Here is a 23,549-nt window from a genome sequence, read left to right on the forward strand (position 1 = left end):
GATGTCAACATAAAATCCCTGGAACCCCTCCTTTGAACATCGAGACTCCCATTCCACATACCAAGAAGGAAAATAATTCAGAATCATTTCTTAAGTATATAGGGTGATGAGAGATAAGACCTGATCAATTAAAAAACTAGAATACTTTCAATGCTTAAACCCAGCCTTTGCTCAGAAACAGAAGCATCCCTGGCTCTTTAAAATCGTGGTCTCAACTGGTCCACTCCCTCATGATGTCATATATAGTTTGACGTTGTCTGGGCAACTTGGTAAACATACTGCTTCCTCCACTGGTTAATTCCCTTTCCTGAATAAGATCCTTAGGCAACCAGGCTTCATTAGTTCAGGTGCTAGCCTCAGGGAACTACTTGTTTTAATTAGAGGGATGAAATGGCATTTTAATTGTGCACAATGATTAATAAACATGCTGAGCTGCTGCATAATGATCTCCTGCGTGAAGAGCTTTCTCCCTATTCCTGATATCTACCTCCATTAACTGATTGTTATCCAGGCTGAGAGCTATCGAGCTCTTCCTCCAACCAAATTGTACGTTGTCTGTCCTCCAATTTCTTTGATAACAGTAATTATTAGAGTTAAGTCCCATTTTTTTTTGTAGCAACAGAGACAGGACTAGAATGGAGAGAGCTTACAAAGTGGCATATGGTTTATGTAATTTATTTCACTGACTCTCCTTGCAAAGGGGAGATAATAACAGGACCAACCTGACAGGGCTTTGCAAAGATTAAATGAGACAATTCATGCAAAGCGTTTAGCTGAGTGCTGGCCCAGAGTAAGCACTCTGAAAATGTTAGCTGCCATTATCATTAGGAGTATTATTCTTATCATCATCATCATTAACTTCTTCATCTTCATCATCAACTTCATCATCACTATCATCAAGACCATGATCTTGGTCAAGATTAGACACTTAGATTAGATGTAGATTAGACTCTTAGCGGTCACAATGTCTACTATATCACATCTAATTTAGGAATAATTTTCCAAAAGGTGGAGGTCAACTAGATATTTTTCCCAATTTCTCCTTTATATCGTATGAGAGTAGTTTGGAATGACTTATGAGATACATGCACAAAGAAAGTCATGTATCTTAAAGACTTAATCTCTGCTCTAAGTAGCCGAGTACTTAGTAGCACTAAGTGTGTACCTGAACTTCAATGAAAACAGAAACCAGAAAACTGAATTATCAAGTGACTTTCTCTATAATAGTTGCACATGGTTGGGATTTGTAATAGTTTTACTGGCCACTATCATAACTTGATGTGTTCATACAACATATAGCTACTTTCTCCAATGCTGATAATGCTGGTAAATGGTTTTTCTTTCCGTCTCTTGGAAATTATTTCTCTAAGTCATATATATCCAAGTATTTTACTTTACTTGATTTGGGGGTAGTAATTCTTGATGAAACCCAGGGAAGCTGCTGCTATTCACTATTCACAAATGGCTATTGTGATGTTGGATATTATGTAACTGACCCTGTTCCTTAGCTTGAATTATCGACAGTATTAAAAAAAAAAAAAAGCAGGCTAGTTATCTATTAGTCTACTTGTCCTTCTATTTTGAAAAGCCATGTAACTGCACACCAATACAGTTCACTACATGCCCAAGAAAAGTAGATACGACTGAACATGGTAGAAGCTAAATGTGGAAATAACTTTCTACATTTAGAAATGTAGGACTTCATGGAAATAAGTCTGCCCCACTGAAGATGTTCTCCTGTACACAGGGTCGTTATAGTTCAGTGAAGCAGCTATGATTGATCACATGGGCCACATTTTACCCTGCTTCAGGGAACTCCTAATTCTTGTTGTAGTTCCTTTAAGGACATGCAATTGTCTGCAAGAGTCAAAAGGGAAAGGCGAATGAACATCTTTGACCATGGCAGAGCAAAGAGAAAGATTTTAGAATAGATGCTCAACCTGAAATATCTAGGACAGGACACAAAGAAAAGGAAGACTAAACATATGTTCTTATCTTCCCATTTCCCTAGCAAGGAAGTCTTTAAAACTACTTAAAGTTCCACTGAAATGTAACTACACACTAATTAGAATGGTTAACATTAAAAATACTGACCATATGAAGTGTTACTGAAGATGTGAATGAACTGAAACTCGCATACACTGCTGGTGTTATGTTACATTTTACCCAGGTAAAATGTACTTTTTGGAAAACATTTCCATACCTTCTTGAAAAGTGAAATATGCTGCTACCACACATCAAGCATTCTGTTCGGAAGCATTAAGCTGAGAAATGAAAGTATATGTCCATATAGGGACAAGTTTATTCATAATAGCCAAAATTTGGACACCAAAATGTCCCTTAACAGAGAAATAGATCAACAGATTATTGTGCATCCGTTGTACAATGGAGTACTACTCAGCAAGAGAGAAGGATGCATGCAGTAACAAAGATGGGTCTCAAAACAATTATGTTCAGCGCAACAAGCCAGACAAAACCATAATCTACAGTGACAGAAAACAGAGCAGTGGTTGCTGTAAAGTCAGAGGGAAAGACAGAGGAAGGCATATGGAAACTTTTGGGGTGATGTATATGCTCATTATCTTATAGTGATGATGGTTTCAGAGGGGATACTTACGCGAAAGTTATCAAATTGCAGACTAAGTATATATAGTTTATGGAATGTCAACTATACTTCAGTGAAGGTGTAATAAAGAAATAAATTAAATAAATAAATGAAATCACTTAGCTGAACTTTTTTAGTATAGTATTTATGCTGATGGGACTACTGGTTGGGATGTGTTTTACTCTGAAATAGTCACAACATAGTGTATTAATCTCTGGCAAGTATTGTATGTGTGTGCTTTTCTATTAAAGGCTTTCTATTCTTATGTAAAGATATGGCCTCAAGAAAACAATTCTCTTATATACATGTAGACACAATTAAATATATTGAGAACATTGGTCTCTAATAAACAACCATAGTAATATGAATATAGCTGAGTAAAATATACTTGTGGTAAATTCTCCACTGTTTAGAGTCTTTCAATTAACCAGCCGGTAATATCATGCAAAATTAAGGACTTAGATTATATTTCTAATTTTCTCTCCAATTTCAGAGGAGACTATAAGGAGAGATTTTTCTGGGCAATGTAATGTTAAGACTCTACCTTTGATCCCCAGCACAATGCCTTAGCATAGTTGAGTTGGTCAATCCTAGGCTTATTTCAGTAAGTCAATCCATTAATGAATCCTTTATTACCAATGTGTCCTTTCTTCATATAGTTTACCTTTGGCCTCCTCAGCCTCATTTGACCTTTCTTCCAATTTTTCTGTAGCCTTTAAAATGCTGAGATACTAGAGAGCAGTTCAAGAATATTCACTTAAGACATGCTTACATTTTTTAATGTTCTATTTTCTTTCAAAATACCCCAACTCCTAAAAACTTGGTCCATAATGAAACAGTTTTTGAAAAAAGATGGTTTGTGAGAAATTTACTAACTTTGGAAAAGAAGTCCACTGAAATATAATGTAGACTGATATATATTCATATAACTATGAAATCAGATGCACATATATTTATAATATATTACTACTAAATTTATATTTTCCATAAATACTCTTTAATAATCAAGAACAAAGTAGATGATAATAATTTAGATGCATCAGTCTGTACTGATTAGTTTAATGGTATTCCTCTCTTTGTTAGGAACTCAACACTTGTATTGAGTGCTTACATAATAAAGCTATCAGAACAATAGTTTAAAATTACCTCAGTGAGGAAGGAAGGATGGAAGGAGTGCTAGACATGATCAGAGAAGGAAAAGATCATTTTATATTTGATTGCAAGAAAATTTTCATGGAAAAGTTGACATTTGTGTTTATTCTTGAAAAAGAAGCAGACATTTAATTGCAATGAAGCAAAGAGAGGCAGAGGAATGAATAAGGAAATTGGAGTCAAAACCCTCAAAGGGTATTCAATAAGTGAGCAAGTACTCTATACAACTACATTGGAACATTCATACAGACCAGTAGAAGACAGGACTAGACTTCAAAGGACCTTGAAAGCCAGTCTAAGAATATGACAGAGTTCTCTGATCCTTCCTACTTTGAGTGTGTTCTTCAAATCAGCATCAGGATGCTCTGGAATCTTGTTAGAAATGCAGATTTTCTCCCGACCCCAGACCTCATAAATCAAATTCCACATTTTAGCAAGATTCCAAGATCATGTGCATACACGTTAAACTTTGACAAGCACTCCTCTGGGAGAGGAGAACCACCTGTGTAGTGAAGAAAGCACTAATATGGGGTTCCTGAGGATCCCAGCATTATCATACCCATACTGAGTGTCCTTGGATAAATCATTAAAATCTGTGACCTTCACTTTTCTTAAATACAAAATGATGGGTTTTGAGCCTTTCAACTCTGGAACTCTATTCTCTCATTCAATGGGGATCAATGAAATGGAAATTAAGATGTGGGAAGTGAGATATTCAGATAAGGACCATTTCAACCTCAACTGGTGATGAAGGAAGGAAGGAAGGAAGGGAGGAAGGAAGGAAGGAAGGAAGGAAGAAAGAAAGAAAGAAAGAAAGAAAGAAAGAAAGAAAAAGAAACTAGAATACCAGTTAAAAGCATAGCATGGTATTTCAAAGTCATAAGAAGACAAAAATAAAAACAAAAAAAAAAAACATATTTTATGTGTACAACTATAAGCATAGATACCTTCTTAGTATTAGCATTATATTCCCCTGTCTGCATTTTTCTTAATACACTTTTATTAATGCAGTAAGCTGCAAGACACACATCATACCAAAAGAGAGTGAGAGAGAGAGAGAAATCTTCCAAAACCCAGTGGTAGCAAAGAAATCCAAGCAAGTCCAATGGGAACATTAAACAGTTGTAAAATAGATTGTTTTTTAACTGGCACTCTTTTGATATGGCTATCTTTCTGATTAGAATATTGTAGCAAAAGTCATATGGCCCTGGAGAGAAAAATCTTCATGCCTCGCTTAAAATTAGCTATAACATCAGCATTGCTGAAGACATGAAATTATTTTTAAAGGCATGAACAAGTTGACAAAATACTATACTTTTGCTCCCAAAGAAAAATTTTACTTTAATATAGTATGTTGTCTAGTGACCAACTGGGGGGAAGTAGGGGACTTTTAACTGTCTTTCTTTACTTTTTCAAAACATTTTTTTTTTCATTTTGTAACATTTTCCTCCAGTCCACAAGTAGGTGCCTTCAGCCATCTCTTCCAGATAAATACAGAGTGTCTATTTGAAGTGATTGAATTCCACGGATCCACTTCATGATCTTTTATTTATGTCCTCCCACATTTAAAATAAATAAGGTTAATACTGATAGAACAAGGTTGTATGGGTCTTGAAGGATCTATTTTTTTCATCACACCTCTTTTGTTCCATCTTGCTTAGCAAATCAGATGCTAGATATATTTTGATTAGTTTGTACTTTAATGGATCATGCATGGAGGGTCCACCTTTCACATTGGGGCCATTAATTTTTCTTGAGTCTGATGGAAAAAACAGGTAGAGCTTTTTTTGTGTGCTGATTGAAAAGTGATGGATTATTTTCATGTGGTAAGAAACACAATGTTTTCTTTAGCACAGCAGGATATAATGTTTGCAAGGTCTAACAGTGAAATATTATGCATATCTGCTGCTGGCCAGCTGCCAGAAATGGAACAGCAAAATCAGAGGAGATTTTGAATTTGAATCTTAAAACCAGTGCAGCCTACAAAGAAACTAATGAGCCATTCTAGGCAGAAAAAGCATTTGTACTAATAGATGATTCCTGCCATACATGCCAACATTTAACAAAATGGTAAATAATTATTCATTTAAATGTTACCTTGAACTTTATTTCAAGGGAAAAAAAAGATACTTATTCTGAGTAATTTCCAGTAGGCACCAGTGCAAGAATTTTTTTCTTTTAGTCCCCATTTCAGAGGCCCATGACATTTCCTTCCTTGTGAAAGTAGAATCATTTTCCATATAGTTTTTCTCCTCACGTGGCTGAAAAGTTGATTCACAGAAAACTTTATCTCTCCATTATTTAGTATTTAAAACTGGCATTTTGAAATCAGTACACAGCATCATGAAAAAGCTTTGAAGTGCTGTAAAAAATAAATACATAAACATGACTTTTAAACGTAGGGGAGGGGATGTTTTGAGTTTGCCAGATGTGTTGAGCTCTTTTGTTTCTAAAGTCAAGGAGTTGGCAATGGCAATCCTTTCTACGCTTAGCATTTTTTTTTTTTAATTTTTGGTAGGCTCTTGGTATATTAAGGGAAACAATCTGTATGTTCATTTACATCTATCTGACCAAGATATTGTTTTCTAAGAAATATCTGATATCTTAAAAAGTTGGTGCCGCCTTTTCTAGGCTTTAAATTCTTATTTCATTTTATCTTATTTTAGGCCCAGGTAATTTCATTTAGTAGGCATTAAAAGAAATTTGGGTCTAGTAGAGCTCTTGCCCCCGTTTTAAATGGAGAAGCTGTACAATCATATGGAAAATACACTTGTTATTACTGTCCCCCTTGTAAATAGAGAAATCTAATGGGAGGAGACATTGGCTACATCTTGATGCCTTATGTATTTTATATTACTGTATTTCAATCTCCATTTTAAAGGTGGAATTATGACTTTAAATTATAGGCTTTCACTTTTAAGACCATAATAATCTCCCAGTGCTGCAGGGAGGGTGCCCGGGTGCTCAGTCCCCCAGAAACGGAGGGTGGGAAAGAAGAGGGAGGAAAGCCTGCTGCAGTGTCACATCTTGCTCTTTAAAAATCACGATTGAGACATGCTTGTGACACATTCAATCAGGCCGTCCTCCTGCCTGAGTTACTAGCCAGGTGTTCCGTTTTCCTGGAAGCTGCATTAACTCTGCTGGGCCTCTAGGGCCCTACAGAGTAATTTACTGCTACGTCACCCCAAATGGTGCTCCTGCGGCCCAAGGCCTGGTCTATCTCCAAATCGACACAAAACCTCAAAGTCTTGCTAGGGGTGGCTTATAAATTAGGAGAATATGTTTTATCTTCTAGATACTATTTTTTAAATGCCATGTATGACATAGTCGCTTTTGATTTGTTTAGCAGATATAAGTAATAGATTTTTTTTAAAGAGCTTAGAGTCCAAATAGCCCGTGTTTCAACCTGCCAACAAGCCCCAAAAATCTTAATTTAAAATGTAAAAAAAATGCAGACCCATAAAGTATGCAAAATAATACAATTTTTAATTTAAATGTTTCTTTTAAAATTTGCTATGCAACAGTACGGACTCGTTGAGAAATGTACTTTTATGTAAAACAAATAATAAATTCTACAAAGGCTACCTATAAATTTGGATTGTGTGAATTGAGTCTGCTATATCCACATGGTTAAAAACTTATTAAAAGCTAAGAAAAAAATCAGAGGGTCTTTAAGAACACATTAGTAGAATGCTTAAGTATATATATTTCTAAGCAAAGTAGATAATGTCAATTCTTAAAACATTTAAACCTTAAAGAAATGTATGAGTTGTGCTATACTCTGCCCAACAAAACTAATAGATGGTGTTTAGGATGCACTGAAACTACAAGATAATATTCAGAATTTAGAGGTGCAAGGGAAAAATAATTCTAGCTAGGTTTTATTTTCACTGAAAATTCTAAAATGCAAGAAAGAGAAAAAAGAAGGAAGGAAGGAAGGAAGGAAGGGAAGGGAAGGAGGGAGGAAAGAAGCTTCATTAGTGCTACTGAAATATTAAATGATGGTACAATGCTTTCATCATGATTAAAATAAGATTATAGAGTCTATTTGTTCAAGACAACTAAAAAGAACATACAATATATAGTATATATTAGCATATGTATAACTATTGTACATGTGGTATATAATTACTGTAAGAATGAAAAACTATAAATTTTTATATAGTTTATGATTTTTTTTCCTGATCTCCATTTTCCTTGAGTTTTAGTAATGGTAGCAATCATGTTCCTATATTTTGAATTTGATTATGTTATGTAGTGATTACCATGTCCTTCCTGGCCTGTAAGTTTCAAGTGTTGCCACTTGAGTTACACTCTATCTTTTTGCTTGGACTTCACTTTGGCCTCGGAAAATGCTGAAATTATTATTTTTTTTAAGTTTTTTTTTAATGTTTATTTATTTTTCAGACAGAGAGAAACAGAGCATGAAAGGGGAGGGTCAGAGAGAGGGAGACACAGAATCTGAAACAGGCTCCAGGCTCTGCACGGTCAGCACAGAGCCTGACGCGGGGCTCGAACTCGCGACCCCAAGATCATGACCTGCGCCAAAGTCGGACGCCTAATCAACCGACTGAGCCACCCAGACGCCCCAGGAAAATGCTGAAATTATTAAAGCAAAATAACTGGACTTTCATGTATTTAATATTTAAGGGGATAAAGATTTAACCATAGGGTACAATAAATAAACAAAAATATAACTAGAGATGTTGTATTTAAAGATTCAAATGAAATTTAACATGTTCTTTAGGACTTTTCCAATTTTCCCAACATGCTATGATATATTTATCCTGAGCAGCTAAAGCCTGAGCATGAGAAAGGACTCACACATATAAACTTTACACTGAAGAGCTCCACTGAATGCTGCCTACGCTTGTGAAGTTAAAAGCGGAGTGGCTGATTGGCCATATACACATTTTTAATAATTACATACCAAGCATACTTTGTTGCTACATAATCAGATGCCTTAAGTATGTCACATACCCTCTCTCTAAGACTAAATGAATTTGCAAATAAGAATAGCAATTGCAGTTCAATTACATACCTGTGATTATAAAACACTAAACAAGTCAGATTTTTTTCTAATATCATATTTGAATTTAACACTTTTTCCTAAAAGCAATTTTCTATTACAAATCACAATCACCTCTTTGTCAGAAAAAGCATTTGAGGATATTCTTGGTAGGGTTAAAGTTTTACCTAAAATGTTCTCGGCGTGTTCACTTAGACATTTCTATAATTTATAGATGTTGAATCTGTCTTTAAGGTAATGCCCTCCCTCCTGTAGATTCAAGAAACTCACAATGGGTGTGAGATTTAAAAATTCACTTGTGCTTTTGAAACCTTAGTAGAACTAAGAGTTTTCAACCCATAAAAATTTTAATAAACAAAATCCATTCTAACCTTTGAAAACCTAAAAGTGATGGACTTCTATTTCACCATAACAAAGCAAAGCAGTAGTGAAATTTTAACTGGTAAATTTTAAAATGCATTCTCTTTTAAGGACTGTAGAGTTTCAAATGTTTTGATATTAAAAACTGACAGATCCTTTATGAATATTTGGAAAATCATCCTTAGCTCTTTTGCAGCCCAGCAAAGATGTAGCAAAGAATCATAATATGCATTTTGGAAAGCTGTGTGGTGATATAAAAGACTCCCATGCAAAGAGCAGACGGAAAATGGTAGTTATTATTAATTTAGAAAAACAAAAGAGCAGCCCAGCATTTCAGTAATGTGGCAAGTTGTGTGCTCTTAAAGGAGAGGGGGGTTTGTAATTGGATTTTAGAGTAATTTAGAAGACGAGATAAGATGTAATGGTTGTGTATTAGAGGTTAAAACTACAACAGAAACCCATAATGTAAGGGTTCATTGCACTGGGAGAAAACAGAACAAAGAAAAGCAGCATCAACCGAAAATGGCCTGAGTGGGAAGCAACAAGGTGAAGCGGGCTAGGGAAACCCTGGGGCTGGAATGTTCTCACTTGGCACAGGCAGTGGTGCAGCCTCAAGCTCCTTCTACAGCAGATAATAAGGAACACAGGTTTCCTGAAAACTATTTTTTCTTCAATGACCTTGTCACCTTCCCCCCTTCTCCCTACCAGGAGCTTAGCTTGGCATTTTTTTCTCCCCAGCAGCCCAGCAGTTCGTCAGGTTCTCTTCCACTCAGGCTTTTACTGGACATCCTAGGGGCTCACCTGCTGGATGCTGGATCCCAGGCTTTCTCAGGGAAGGTTATGGGGATTCTGTCCTCTGGCTTCCCTGAAACTACACCACACACACACACACACACACACACACACACACACACACACTGTCATGTTTATGCCAAGCCAGGGTGGCTGGCCTGACTTCTTGGTCTCTCTCCATCTTTCCCGGGGGATTCTGGGCTTCTGCCAACTGGGAGAGAAGGAAATCGAATCAGAAGGAAAAGTAAAACTTGCCTCAACCCACCAGCTTTCCATCTAAGCCTTGGGCAGATAAATGCACTCTTTCAACCCCTTTATTGGGATCCCTTTCAAAAAAAAAAAAATGTTACATAGGCTCAAGCACTCAGGTAAGTGGCTCCTTTTGGAGTACACAGAATCTAAGCACTGGAGAAGAACACCGCATCTAGAATCAGAGAGCTGTGTTGCTGGCGCTGATTGGATCCTAGGAAGTTGAATTCCTTCCCATTTACTGGCACTTGGCTACCCCCTGCTGGGCGGGAAGCTCCCTGGCCTCCAGACTCACACCATTATGCTCCAGGGTCTAGTCTCCTCCCAAGGCCTGAGACAGGATCCACTTATTTCCTGTCAAATTGTTATCACACGTTCCTGACATGAAGCTGGAGTGTGAAGTTACCTTCCAATCCCCCAGAGGTGTTAAAGATTTTTTCCCCCAAGCTCTTTGTATGCCAGTTTAAGCAGAACAAATCTATTTATTTTTTGTGAGGATTGGTTTATTAAAAGCACACACATAACTCAAATTGTATAGTGAAATGACGTTAGGCTTTGTTGAGCATGAAAAGTGTGCTTGCTCAAGCCCCATTTCCAACCCTTCAGTGCAGCATTTTCTCCTGAAGCAGAACATGGGTTAGGTTAAGAGGACATCAGCCCAGAGGCCTAAAATCTAGCATAACTACCAAGCTTTCCCAAGCACTCCCTTTCCCTCAGTTCCCTTTTCTGCCTCTCAGGAAAACCCAGCTATGTGACATAGGAAACTTTGGCAAAATCTAAGTGGATGGAAAACTGATTTTTAACTGGATCAAGTTTTCAAATACAAATTAACACATTTTAATTGTCCTACAAACCATTCTTAAAGTCACTCTTAACAAAATCCAGACTGGAGGAAATTCACTGCCATCACTATAATGTGTATACATTATTAAGACAGTTATGAAACTTTGAACACATTTGGAAGACATGGCTTAAAAGTGCCTTTAACACAAAATAAAATAAAGTAAAATACAAATAAAAAGAGATTAGTTGTTATAAGCGGTAATGCAGCTGCAATGACAGAAACTGCAGAAACATGTAAACACAGGGTGCTTTTAGTTACTCAGTGACCCAAATGTCTTTTTCAGACTCACACAATTCTGATTCCGGCACACTCTTTCGTTTCATTTATTTTGCAGACCAAGCAAAAAAGAAACGGACGTTCAGATTAAGTAAACAGGGGCTTTACATACAGCTCTAGACTGCCAGATAGACAACTTCTGTTTACATGGAGTGCAAGGGTAAAGAAACAATGTCAAAATTGCATCCCTTCCTGCATTTTTTGGTGTGATGTGAAAACACAAATATATTCACCAACAAATTAATAAAGGACAAGTGGGCTACTAACCTTGTGTGGTGCGTTAATGTGTCAGAACTCTTGAACTAAGCGTCCTACCACAGCCTCAGAAATAAACATCAACATTCCTCTGTCAGAAGGGAGTAAACAAATTAGGGTTTTGCTAAATCCTTCGGTTGTTTTGCTCCCATGTTGTGGCCTACAACCAGCCAGACCCTATTTCGACCCTATATCCAGCTGCAGTCAGCTCGCATGATGCCTTAGGCAAATGAGAGGGAGATAAGGTCGACTGTGAAGGAGGGGACTGGCTTTCCTGTGAGTCAGCAGAGCCGGCCAGAGTGAGAAAGCAGTATACAAGAGTACACATCACCGCCTTTGCAAAATCCTTTACTCTAATCCTATTTTTTTCTTGATGACCCCTGTGTCAATTACCGCTCTCACGGTGCAGTCTTATAATAGTTATGTTCAGAGGGTTTACTGAGGCCAAGCAAAGAGATAAGCCTATCTCTGAGGTAAGAGGCTCTTACTCAACATGAATTCAAGCAACCCTGCCCCCTTCACCCAGTTGGAGAAGCATGTCAGCCTTTCCACCAAGTTCTGCCAGATGACGTTCAGTTGTTTAATCTCTGTTCTTGCTCAGCCAATTGAGTGATTCCCCTTCTCCAATCCCTGCTTTTTCGTGATTACAACCCCTTCCCTGTTTGAGCCATTTCCTCTTTCTATTGTTCTTAAACATTCAAACCAGATCAGCCCTAGCTGTTTTTAAACACCCTTTCACAATTAATAGAGATTTGAGGGTCTCTCTTGTGTTCAGTATTATACACTGTGCTGTGGAGGATAGAAAATAAAGGTATTTTCCTTGACCTAAAGCGTATTATGATATAATCAGAAAAACCATGTTGACCCATAATACACAGTAGAATGTAAGTAAAAGTTAAATAGTAAAATAATGATTATCAAAGATAAAGGACTTCAAATAAGCGAAAAACCAATGGGAAAAGAAAGCATTTATACAGCTTCAATAAGGAGGTAAAACATGAACAAACTTTGATTGTGGCTGTGGTATCACGGGTAAATGCGTATGTCCAAACTCATCAAAATGTGTATGTCAAATATGTGTGATTTTTTGTGTATCAATTATATCTCAATAAAACTGTAAAAAAATGGAATAAATTAAATAATAGCAAATATTATCAGGCTGACACAAACACAATTCTATAAAGTTTATTCACTTATTTATTTGTTTATTTTGAGAGACAGTGAGAGAGAGAGAGAGAGAGAGAGCGCACTGCACAAGTAGGGGAGGAACAGAGAGAAAGGGAGCGAGATGATCTTAAGCAGGCTCCAAGCTCAGTGCAGAGCCCAAAGCAGGGCTTAACCCCACGACACTGGGATCATGACCTGAGCCCAAATCAAGACTTAGATGCTCAACCAACTGAACCACCCTGGTGCCCCACAAATACAATTCTAAATACTTTCATATGTGTTATCTCCTTAGATCCTCTAAATAACCCTAAGAGGTAAACATTATTGTCTCCATTTTAGGGGTGAAGGAAATTGAGGCCTAGAAAAGTTAGAATCGCAGAGCTTATAAATGGTGGGGCTAAGATTTGACCCTAAGCCAGAATTTGTAAAACTATGCTACTGTAATAGGATGCAAGAATGGGTTTGAAAGAAAAGAAAAGAAAATTAAAGAAAAGAAAAGAAAAGAAAGAGTATTACAAGCCAGCCTTCTGTTTTGAACTGGGTGGGTTTCATTGTCCTAAAACTGGAGTCACATTTGCAAACACTGCTAACCAAAAGAAACTGTGACTCCTTCACACCCCAGAGAGTTCAGTACTGCATAGTCCAATATACATATTAAAGTTGCTTATGAAAGAGACATGTGTGGCCAGTGAAAGAGATTCAAGTGACATTGGAAAGAAATGCATGCAGCTGCCAAAGAAATGTCCAAGTCAAAAGTAATAATTTCCGTTGATCCTTTTGTCATTTAATGTTTATGCTCAGAATGATCTAGGTGAGGGGAAAAAGGTGGTTACAAATATGGCTGCCTACTGACTGGCTCACTTCTAACAATTTGGGGGCCTGCAGCAGGAATACAAATGGAGGTCCTCATGCTGCACGTTTTTATGCTGAAAAGTATATACAGTCAAGGTAACACACGGTTAAAGTAAAATGTGTTCTCTTTTCCTACATTAATTAACAACCTCGGAAGCTAACATTGAATTCAGAATTCTTGGACTGCTTGGAATTCTGTGTTAGAATATGGTAATATGGGGAGAGTTGGCTCATGGTCTATAATCCCAATCTCAGCATAAAGTCTGTGATTGCCCTTTTCTTTTCTGACCTCTGGCTCTTTTCTGCACTTCAAGGTCCTCACCCTTCTAAACTGTGTTCACAGACCCCTACCCTAAGCACACCCTTGACCACCTCTCAGGCCTTGGATACCACACTGGCCACAGAACCTGTCTTCAAGACCCAGGAAAGAGGCCATACAGGCTTGACATCATTTGCTCAAGGAATACCAGGAGCCTGGGTATGTGGGGCAGACCCTTGCTACTCACAGCAACACGAGATAATTAGGGATGCAGCATCTCAGACCCACTCTAGGACTACTGAATTAGAATCTGTATGTTAGCAAGATGCCCAGGTTTTTCCTAAGCATATTTAAGTTAGAAAAACACAAACAAAAAGGAAGAGTGGGTGTCTGACAAGATAAGCCCATTTGTCCCCAGGACTCCTCATCCAATGGGGAGAGGCATGGCTGAAAGAGAGCTTAGATGGAGCTCACTAAAGAACAGCACTAGGACAGGGTCCCTTCTTGCACATGTCTGAAGGTCAATAAAGGCCAAGCAGATTACAAAAATGACTAAGTAGGCCTAGTGTAAAAGATACATGCCATTTCATGAGGGGAATGTTGAGGGTGTCAGCTCCGCCTAAAGGAGGCGGTTGGTAATCAGCTTTAGGTCATTATGGTCCTGAGGATATTATCCATGGGGTGAGTCAAACTGCAGACAGATGTAATTAATATACTAGACTAGTAGCTCTCACCGTTGGGGGACTGGGGGTGGGTATCAGAATCTCCTGGAAAGGTATGAGAAAATATTCATACCCCCACCTCCTACTTTAGAGAAGTATCTAAAATTTTGGTTGAGGAGGGGAGACATACGCATTTTTACATGAAAAACAAATTCCAGATCACTTTGGGGTGCCCCGGTGGCTAAGGCAGTTAAGCGTCTGACTCCATTTCCGCTCAGGTCATGATTTCATGGTGGGTCGTGAGATCTGAAATCGAACCCCCCATCGGGCTCCCTGCTGAGAGTGGAGCCTGGTTGGGATTCTGTCTCTCTCTCCTTCTCTCTCTGCCCCTTCCTTGCTCATTCTCTCTCTCTCTCTCTAAAAAGTAAATAAATATTTTTAAAAAATTCCAGGTCATTTGATAACCTGAATCCTCTCTACCCTTTGTCTCCACCCCCCTATCATGTTAATTGTTTTACGCAACAAATACAGTTAGGTTTTTACATTGATTGTCATGCTGGGGGCCTGGAGTTGTGTTTGGAAGAGGCTGATGACCTGCTCGACTCTTTCTTAGTCATTTTCTGAGTCACAATCCACTCTCCATCCCCTCTTGCCAAGTGAGAACACAATGGATGGGTGGCAGAATTCCAAGAGAAGAGTTCCTGGACCCTATGGTCCCTAAATGAATTTCTGTGGGAAATACATTTTGCCCTATGCATCTGGGTTTTATCAAAGAGAAGGATTCTGTCTTTGAATAGTCATATTCTTCAAAGTAGGTAAAAGACAAAAAAAGAAAAAAAAGTTGGATAAATCAAAAGGAAGGTAGTGTAATTATTGAAGAATCCCAAGACAATCACTTCTGTTCCTTTATCCATATTTCCACATGTATATTATTGCACAAACAATATCCAAGGCATAATTCAAAAATAATTCATCTTTGACGTTGGAATGCAATGTTACTTTTTTCTTTAACAAATATTTATTGAGAACACACTACATACTAGGCACTTTCACATACATTATTTCATTTCATCCTTACAATAACTCTTTGAGGGAGGCATATAAGCAGTCTGAGGCACAGAGAGGATAAATGACCTGCCCAGATCATTTATCAGCAAGCTAGTGGGAGAGTGTCTCCAACTCACCCAGTGTTCTTTCCACAACGATGCGTCTTTTACTTAGTTATGTGGCACTGCTGGGAACAGGGTTTCCACAAATATGATCTCTCATTATACAAGCTTAGCCTGCAGAGCAACCAAAGTCTAAAACTTTTGAGCATTTTTGAGGACAGACTTTTTAACATATATTGTCTATTTCCCTGCCATCTAAATAAAGGGTAGTGAACATTAGTTAATCTTTTGCTAATAATGCAGAGCCATTATCATGAAATTTTTTCTTGGGTTCTGTACTAGGACAAATAGGTTTATATTTTCTAAATTTTCTGTCCCTTTATCTCTCATCTCATATGTCAAAATAAGCATTTAGGAAGCAGAGCCCAAGGCATAAAGTGCATGGAATCAGTGTTAGGTCTTTGTGACTATTTAATGGGATGGAGGACCCTTTGACTTCCAAATTCAGAAATAAAATTACTTGTGAACTAACTTAGGGATAAGTTCTGGGGCAATAATTTCACTTCTCTAAAACATTCTTACCTAAAAATTTCCTAAACCACACAAATAATTAGGTACAGCTTCTACCATCCACTTGATGAAGAATTAAAAAAGAGAGAGAGAGAGAGAGAGAGAGAGCAGACTCTGAGTTAAGAGCCTTGGACTCTGAAACTACTAAGATATTGTTTCTGTCACTTACTAGCAGTATGACCTTGAGTGAGTCATATAGCTTCTCTCTACATTATTTTCTCACCTATTCTTAGGAGTTCTTATGAGGATAAAATAGGTTCTTTATACTTGTAAAGCTCTTTAAATACTGCTGGGCATGTAAAAATTGCTTTTAGCTTGTAAAATAATATAGACAGAAGCCACATTCTGTTGGGGGAAAAAAAAGTCATAGATAATCCTGCAAGTGTATAACCAAGGATCAACTACATAACTAGAATGACTCTAGATGTGAGGCTCCCCCTTCCTGCCATTCTGTATGTGATGCCTATTAAAAGGGCCCCTCAGAAGTAAGTTGGTTATTTCTAGTGAATTCCATGGCTTGTGGTAACACGATCCATCATGAGATGCTGCAACAGGCTGACATTTTCCACATGTAAATCCTGCACTTTGTAATGTAAGAGCAATTACTTTTATGAACAAAATCTTTCCAATCCACCATTTCAAATCCTTGTCTTGCCATGTCATAGTCAAAACATCTGTCCATTAAAGCCAATGTAAAAGTATATTAAACCAAGTGTGTTTGGTTTGGGACATCTGCTTCTTTCTACCAGAATGAGAACTATTCTAAATTCAATGGGTTCAGTCTACGGGGCTTTCATGAAAACTTTTCAGTCATATTCATGGGGATTATCAAATAGCCCACATTTTGATTACCGTTTCAGGTTCAAATAGAATTCAGAGTTCAACAGGGGACTCCATCAAAATAATGACAATAATAACAATTATAATGCAAAGAATAAAAATCTTTGTTTGACATTTTTATATAAAGAATTTCATATACCGATGTTAAATATTATATAAACATGATATAATGACTTGCACTATAATGAGTATTCTGTAATTTTAAAACCATCAATATTTTTTCCTTTTCTTTATTCTGCATATTTGCTGAAAGTAGTCATAGTCTTCATAACAAATTTAAAGGATTGAATTCAGAAGATCATGATAGGCATACTTGTCAGATCATGCCTGACTCAACTCCAGTATCTTTATTGTTTTCTCTGTAGACTTCTTAGCCGAAGCTGAAACTATGTGAAATTTTGGACATATCTCCAAGAAATCATTTGCTAATAAATATGAGTCTGGAGCTCAGTAGCAAAGTTGCCCCAGATGTGATTAAATTTTAGAGAAAGATATCTAAGAAATGTAGTCAAGAAAATATTCTTCTTTCATTGTTTTCAACCAACATTTGGCTCATAAACAGTAAATGCAGCTTTCTAAAATAGCAAAGCCCTGTAAGGCTTCCCAGCCATGGCATTTTCACTGATCATTCTCCACACTTCATTTTCTTTCCAATTTATCAGCAGTAATTCACAGGAAGACCAGAGAACTTGGAGGCAGGAAAACTCTGTTTAAGTCCCAATATTGCCACTTATTGACTATAAATTTGGGCAACTAACACAACATTTCTTCTTAGTTTCCTCAACTCAGAGAGTTAATATGTGCTGCCTACCTGGGGTGCCTGGGTGGCTCAGCGGGTTAAGTGTCCAACTTTGGCTCAGGTCATGATCTCACAGTTCATGAGTTCAAGCCCCACATCAGGCTCTGTGCTGACAGCGTGGAGGCTGGAGCCGGCTTTGAGTTCTGTGTCTCCCTCTCTCTCTGCCCCTCCCCCTCCCCTGCTCACCCTCTGTCGCTCTCTCAAAAATAAATAAACATTAAAAAAATTTTTTTAATATGTGCTGCCTACCTAATAAGGTTAAATGTTGATAAAAGTTGCAATATGGAAGATGTTATCCATTCATCAAGTGCCTCTCATGTGCCATACTTTATCTGTGATGTGGTTGATAGTTTAAAATGGCCCCTAATAAATCAAGGCTCTCTGGGTCCATGCTAATTGCAAAGAGACTTCACTATTCCTCCCATCATTCAAGTCCACCCCTTGAATCTAGGTTGGACTTGTGACTTGCTTTGACAAATACAATACAGCAGAAATGGCTTTCTGGGACTTCCATATCCAGAACTGATTTCACACTTGGAATACCCCTGCCACACTAAAATTTGTAGCCTATCCAACTGGACAGACAGGTCACAATGGGGAGAGAAAGACCCTAGAGGATAAAAGCCACATGGAGGGAGAGGCCACATGGATAAGCACTGAGCCACTCTAGGTCTGGCCAGCACTACATAGAGCAGAAATGAGCAGACTCCTCTGAGCCCTGCCCAATTTCCAACCCACATAATCATGAATAACATGGTGGTTGTGTCAAGTCACTATGGCGTGGCATGGTTGGTTACCTTTCAGTATATAACTGATATACAAGATGACTTTATACTGTCAGTCTTCAGAACAACCCTCTGAAGTAGGCATTGTACCCATTTCACATTTGAGGAAACTGGATCGAAACAGACACATGTTGAATGTAAAGACTACCCCACAAACTCCTGAACTGACAAGGCAATTGTCACTGGCAGCAAAACCACAAAGTCTCCCTCTTCATCAAGGAGTCCACTGCAGAGAAACTTTCTGTACTTTCTGTAAAGTGTTTTTTTTTTTTTTTTTTTTTTTTTTTGCTTCATGCAATGATTCAGAAACCCCCAAATGTTCCCAATAAGTCTCTGTCATTTCCCAATAGGCTAAAAGCCTACTGCAGACTCCAGCCAATTGAAAGTTCTGGGAATATCAAAACCATTTGTATTCTAGCAAGATTTTCAGTTTCTCACGTTAATAGAAACAAGACTCAAGTTTGTATTAAGAATTATACAGTAGCCTTTTGATGAAGTTGGGCTAGTTCATAGAATTTTAGAACTGAGAGGAAGTTCAGAGGTCATCTGGTCCAAATCTCAAATATCATAGTTTGAGAGTTGAGAACCTTGCTTAAGTCCCTACCCCCCAACCCCCCACCCCCAGTCAGCCCCTAACCTCAGGGCCAAGCCAGGTACCTGATTACTAGTCCACTGAACACTGCCTTTCAGACGCAGTCCCAAGATCTCTAAGCTCTCACCATGGGCACCTAGTGTAGGATTACCTACTTCCAGAATCTTGGAAAGGATACTTAAATGCATTTCTCCTTACATCATCACTTCTTCTATTTGCATTAAATTGCATTCTGTTGCCATTTAAGACTAGATCTAAAGTCTTTCTCAAAAGAGAGTATCTACTCTACTTATTTTTGAACAACAATACCAGGATGACTTTTAAAGTAGCATAAAGGAAAGTGCACAAAAAGGCCTGGATGGCATTTGATCAGATGAAAGAACTGTTTAATTGGGCAATATGAGCCTGATTCTGAATTCATTATTTATGATGCTTGTTGACATTTGAAGTGAGTCACCAGTGTTACCTTCTTAGCATAAAATAAGTGTCTTGGAGGAAATACCATGCAAGCAGAAGAACATCTACGAGGTGTATCAAATGGTAGCAGAAAAAATTAAAACATCCTAGAATAAGCTAGTTCTGTTTTCATGATGTTTATTTGGCTTCATTTGCACATCTCTAAGCAGCACAAGTTACAAGCAAAGGTTGCGTTCCTGAAGCTAATTTTGTTAAAATATATTATCCTGGTCTTAGATGAAGGACTCCTGAGAAATGAGAAGCAAACAAACAGCAACAAAAACAGCTTTGTTGGCCCCATGACTGGATTTGGCCCACAGAGAAACCCGACGTTATTTATCCCTGTCCTGTGCGCATATGTGCACATTGCCTTGGGCTGTACTTTTGACAACTGAGATGCTACCGCATGCTTCAACTATGTGTGTCTCATCTCCCGAACTAGATCGAATTCAATGCGAGTAGAGGCTGTGACTTACATCCCTTCCTCCACAATGCCTACCAAATTCTACACTAGAGAAGGAGAACATTTGCTAAAAGCATAACAAGGATGATGGTTAACGTGTTACTCTCTTTCCCAAGGTCATCGTCTTATGCCATACTGACTGAAACCCTCTCAAGAAGGAAATCAAGAGAAGACACAAACTCAAGATAAAGAATCTGGAATCAGAATGCAACCAGCCCCAGTGGTCTCTGCATGTTTATGAGGAGCAGTGTTAGGTACTGAGGCACTTGGAATCTGCAAAGACTTCAAGGCCCAGTAGTGATTTAGATATATAAGTTATATATTTGGGGAGGAGGGGTATTACCTTAGTGTAGCCATACTTTGTGATGTGAGCGGAAGAGACATTTCTAGGTTGGGAGATGTGAGGGAGCAAGCACTCCATTGGAAATCTCAAATTACAAGGTGACCGCCAATTCTGTATCTTGGGGACTACTAAATGTGCCATAGTTCCTGGACTAGCCCTACATGACCCAGGAAGGGGGAAAGGAGAAAAGGGGAGAGGTGTCTATGTGAATTAGCCAGATGATGCACACAAAGTTCACAAATGAGCTTTTCTTTCCCCCCTCTAGGGTGTGCCAGGAATGCCTCCTGTCTGCTTCTGTCATTTTTTTTTTTAAGTTAGATATTTGCTCTTCTACCAGAAAGCCTTTCTATTGACAAAGTAACAGAAGAGTAAATTTTAACTTGAAGTTTTTCCACAAAGCAGATGTCTTTTCTTGTGAGAACTGGCATATTTTTACCCTCAGAATGATCTCTGCTTTCATATGCCTAATTAAAGTTTAGAGGTCCCCTGCTTAAATAAAGATTTATTAGCTGTTAAAGTAGTAGCATAATTCTCTGCCACCTCCATGTTATCCTTGAACATATTTACAAGCAGACTAGCTTATCCACTATAAAAATATCGATGATTTAATGCTGTTATGTTATTGGTGTCAGTTACCAAAATTCAGCTTCACAATAGAGCTTTCTGAAGATACTGTTAGCTAACTTTTAGACTGTCAATGTGCTTGAAGAAAAAGAGTCTGTGAATTTCAGTTATTAAGTATTTGAACTAGTTAAGCTAAATGGAGGTAATCGGCAAGCCTGGAACCCTGAAAGCAGGGCCCGTGCAAGGTTACAAGCTGCTCCCTATATGAACATGGTCACATCACTAAAAAGCCTTCTCCTCATGAGTTAATTCACAGCTACTAACATTCCTGTTTGTTTAGTGAGACACACAAAACTCACAGAAAGATTGACTGTAATGTTTTGAAAAATACTTCCACAAACCAACAGCCTTGACATCTTCCTCCCCCCACAACGCCCCCCCCCAGGGGTTTTTAGTTGCAACTTTGGCAACATTCCTAAAATATTCAAAATTAAATTAAATTTGGCAACATTTGCAAGCTTCTGAAGTTCTGTTTAATGAGAACATTTCTAAGCATGGATTGCACTATGCCTATTTCTCAGTGGACTTACTCAATTTAATCAGACCTTTGGATTCAATGCAGTCAACCCAATGAAAATCCCTACTGACCTCAGAGTTAAAACATCCCTTGCAGACAAAGTGTCCCTGGTCAGAGGAGGGACACTGGGTAGAAACAAAGTGTGTATTCAGTTATTTAATAAACTGTAATGCTTTGAAAGACATAACTTCTATTTTCTAATTTATAGGAGAGAAGAAACTTTGTCAAGCTTCACTTCTTAAATCCTCAAGCTTTGCTTCAGATGCCTCCTAGGCAAGACCAAAATATTATAGATTATAGTCAATGGAAGTTCAAGGTCAAAGGATTGGCATCCCAGTTTTAAGAAAAAGAAGAAGAAAGGAAGAACAATGATAGAATTTGAGAGTTCTAATTAAAACAGCCTTTTTGAGTCCTATGTTACTACAATCCAAGGATGAGGAAGAAAAATCCTTCCAAATAATTTTCATAAAAATAACTCCCCACGTACCTCCTTCCATCATAAAAGCGTTCTAGTCTTTGAATAGCAATGTTATGTTACCTTGTTACCTCCCTGTAGATTAAACGAATATAACTTCTTACACCTTTTGGGCTGATACAAATTAGTTTTTGTCTCAATGCATTTATTTATCTGTAAACACACATAAAAGAAAACACTTTTTGTGTGTCTGCCTTAGCCAGTGGGGAACACGAGAACTTTGTTTCCAGAGTCCCATCAATATACAACCATTCCCATCTTTACTGATGCATTTGTGAGCCTGAGAACATCACATGGGAATGTATGGCCTAATACACATTAGTCCTAAAAAAGCTAAAACTTTCATGGAGTAAACATGACTTTTTTTTTTCTTTTTCTTATGTATCATGGCAACATGCATTGCCTTGTGCTCCGTGTAACAAGCAGGTGTCAGAGGTTTTGAGAATAGAAAGGCAAAGTGAGATCCACCCAGATCTCAGAAACATACTGTAAAATTATGAGCTGTCCCTGTTGAAATTTTAGCATGTTTCTTTTTTAAATGTCATTTAAGATTCTAAATAAAAAGATGCATCTGTTCAATAAACACATTTACTTCTTTATATCCTTTCATTTTTATGGCGAATTGTTTTTAAAATGACCATAAATGACAAAAAGTAAGGGAGAAGGGAACCCAGACTGAAACACAGTGTATTTTATAATCTACCAAGATGTAAATTGTTAATGTTGAACCTCATTTAAAGAAAACACACACACACACACACACACACACACACACACACACACACACACAGTGTATGAACTCATGTAGGCATGTACATAATTTTTGAAATTGTTTAATCATTTTGTTGCAATATATTTTGAATCATAACAAAAATCGCTATTTAAAAATCCTACCAATCAGTGAACTCTTTATTTAGATATTTCGTCTTCAAGACTTATAAACATCTATATGTTTAAATTTTGGAATGCAGTTACCACAGAGAGTTTAATTCTATAATTTTTAACACTGCTATGTGTAATAAATGTCCACATTCCATTCAGAACCACTTGACTCAGCTAATTTGCTTGATCAATAATAGGAACAGACAATAGGAAAATAATATATTTCTAAAATATTCAGGATTAAGTTACCTATATTTAATAGCAATCTATTATATTTTGTATGATTTCTTTAAAATACAGAGCAGACTGCATGGAATTATTTAATGTAAGCTATTAAAATGGAAGTTCATTTAAAACACACAAAATATCTTTCCCATACTTTTACAGATATAAACTGGGTTTACCTTACTAGATCAGCCTGTGAAAATTAAGTTAAAAGGGGTGCCCAGGTGGCTCAGTTGGTTAAGTGTCTGACTTTGGCTCAGGTCATAATCTCATGGTTCATGAGTTTAAGCCCCACATGGGGCTCTGCACTGGAGCCTGCTTCAGAGTCTCTGTCTCCTTCTCTCTCTGCCCCTACCCGACTTGCACG

Source organism: Panthera leo, chromosome A3, assembly GCF_018350215.1.
Source record: "Panthera leo isolate Ple1 chromosome A3, P.leo_Ple1_pat1.1, whole genome shotgun sequence".
Classification (NCBI taxonomy): Eukaryota; Metazoa; Chordata; class Mammalia; order Carnivora; family Felidae; genus Panthera; species Panthera leo.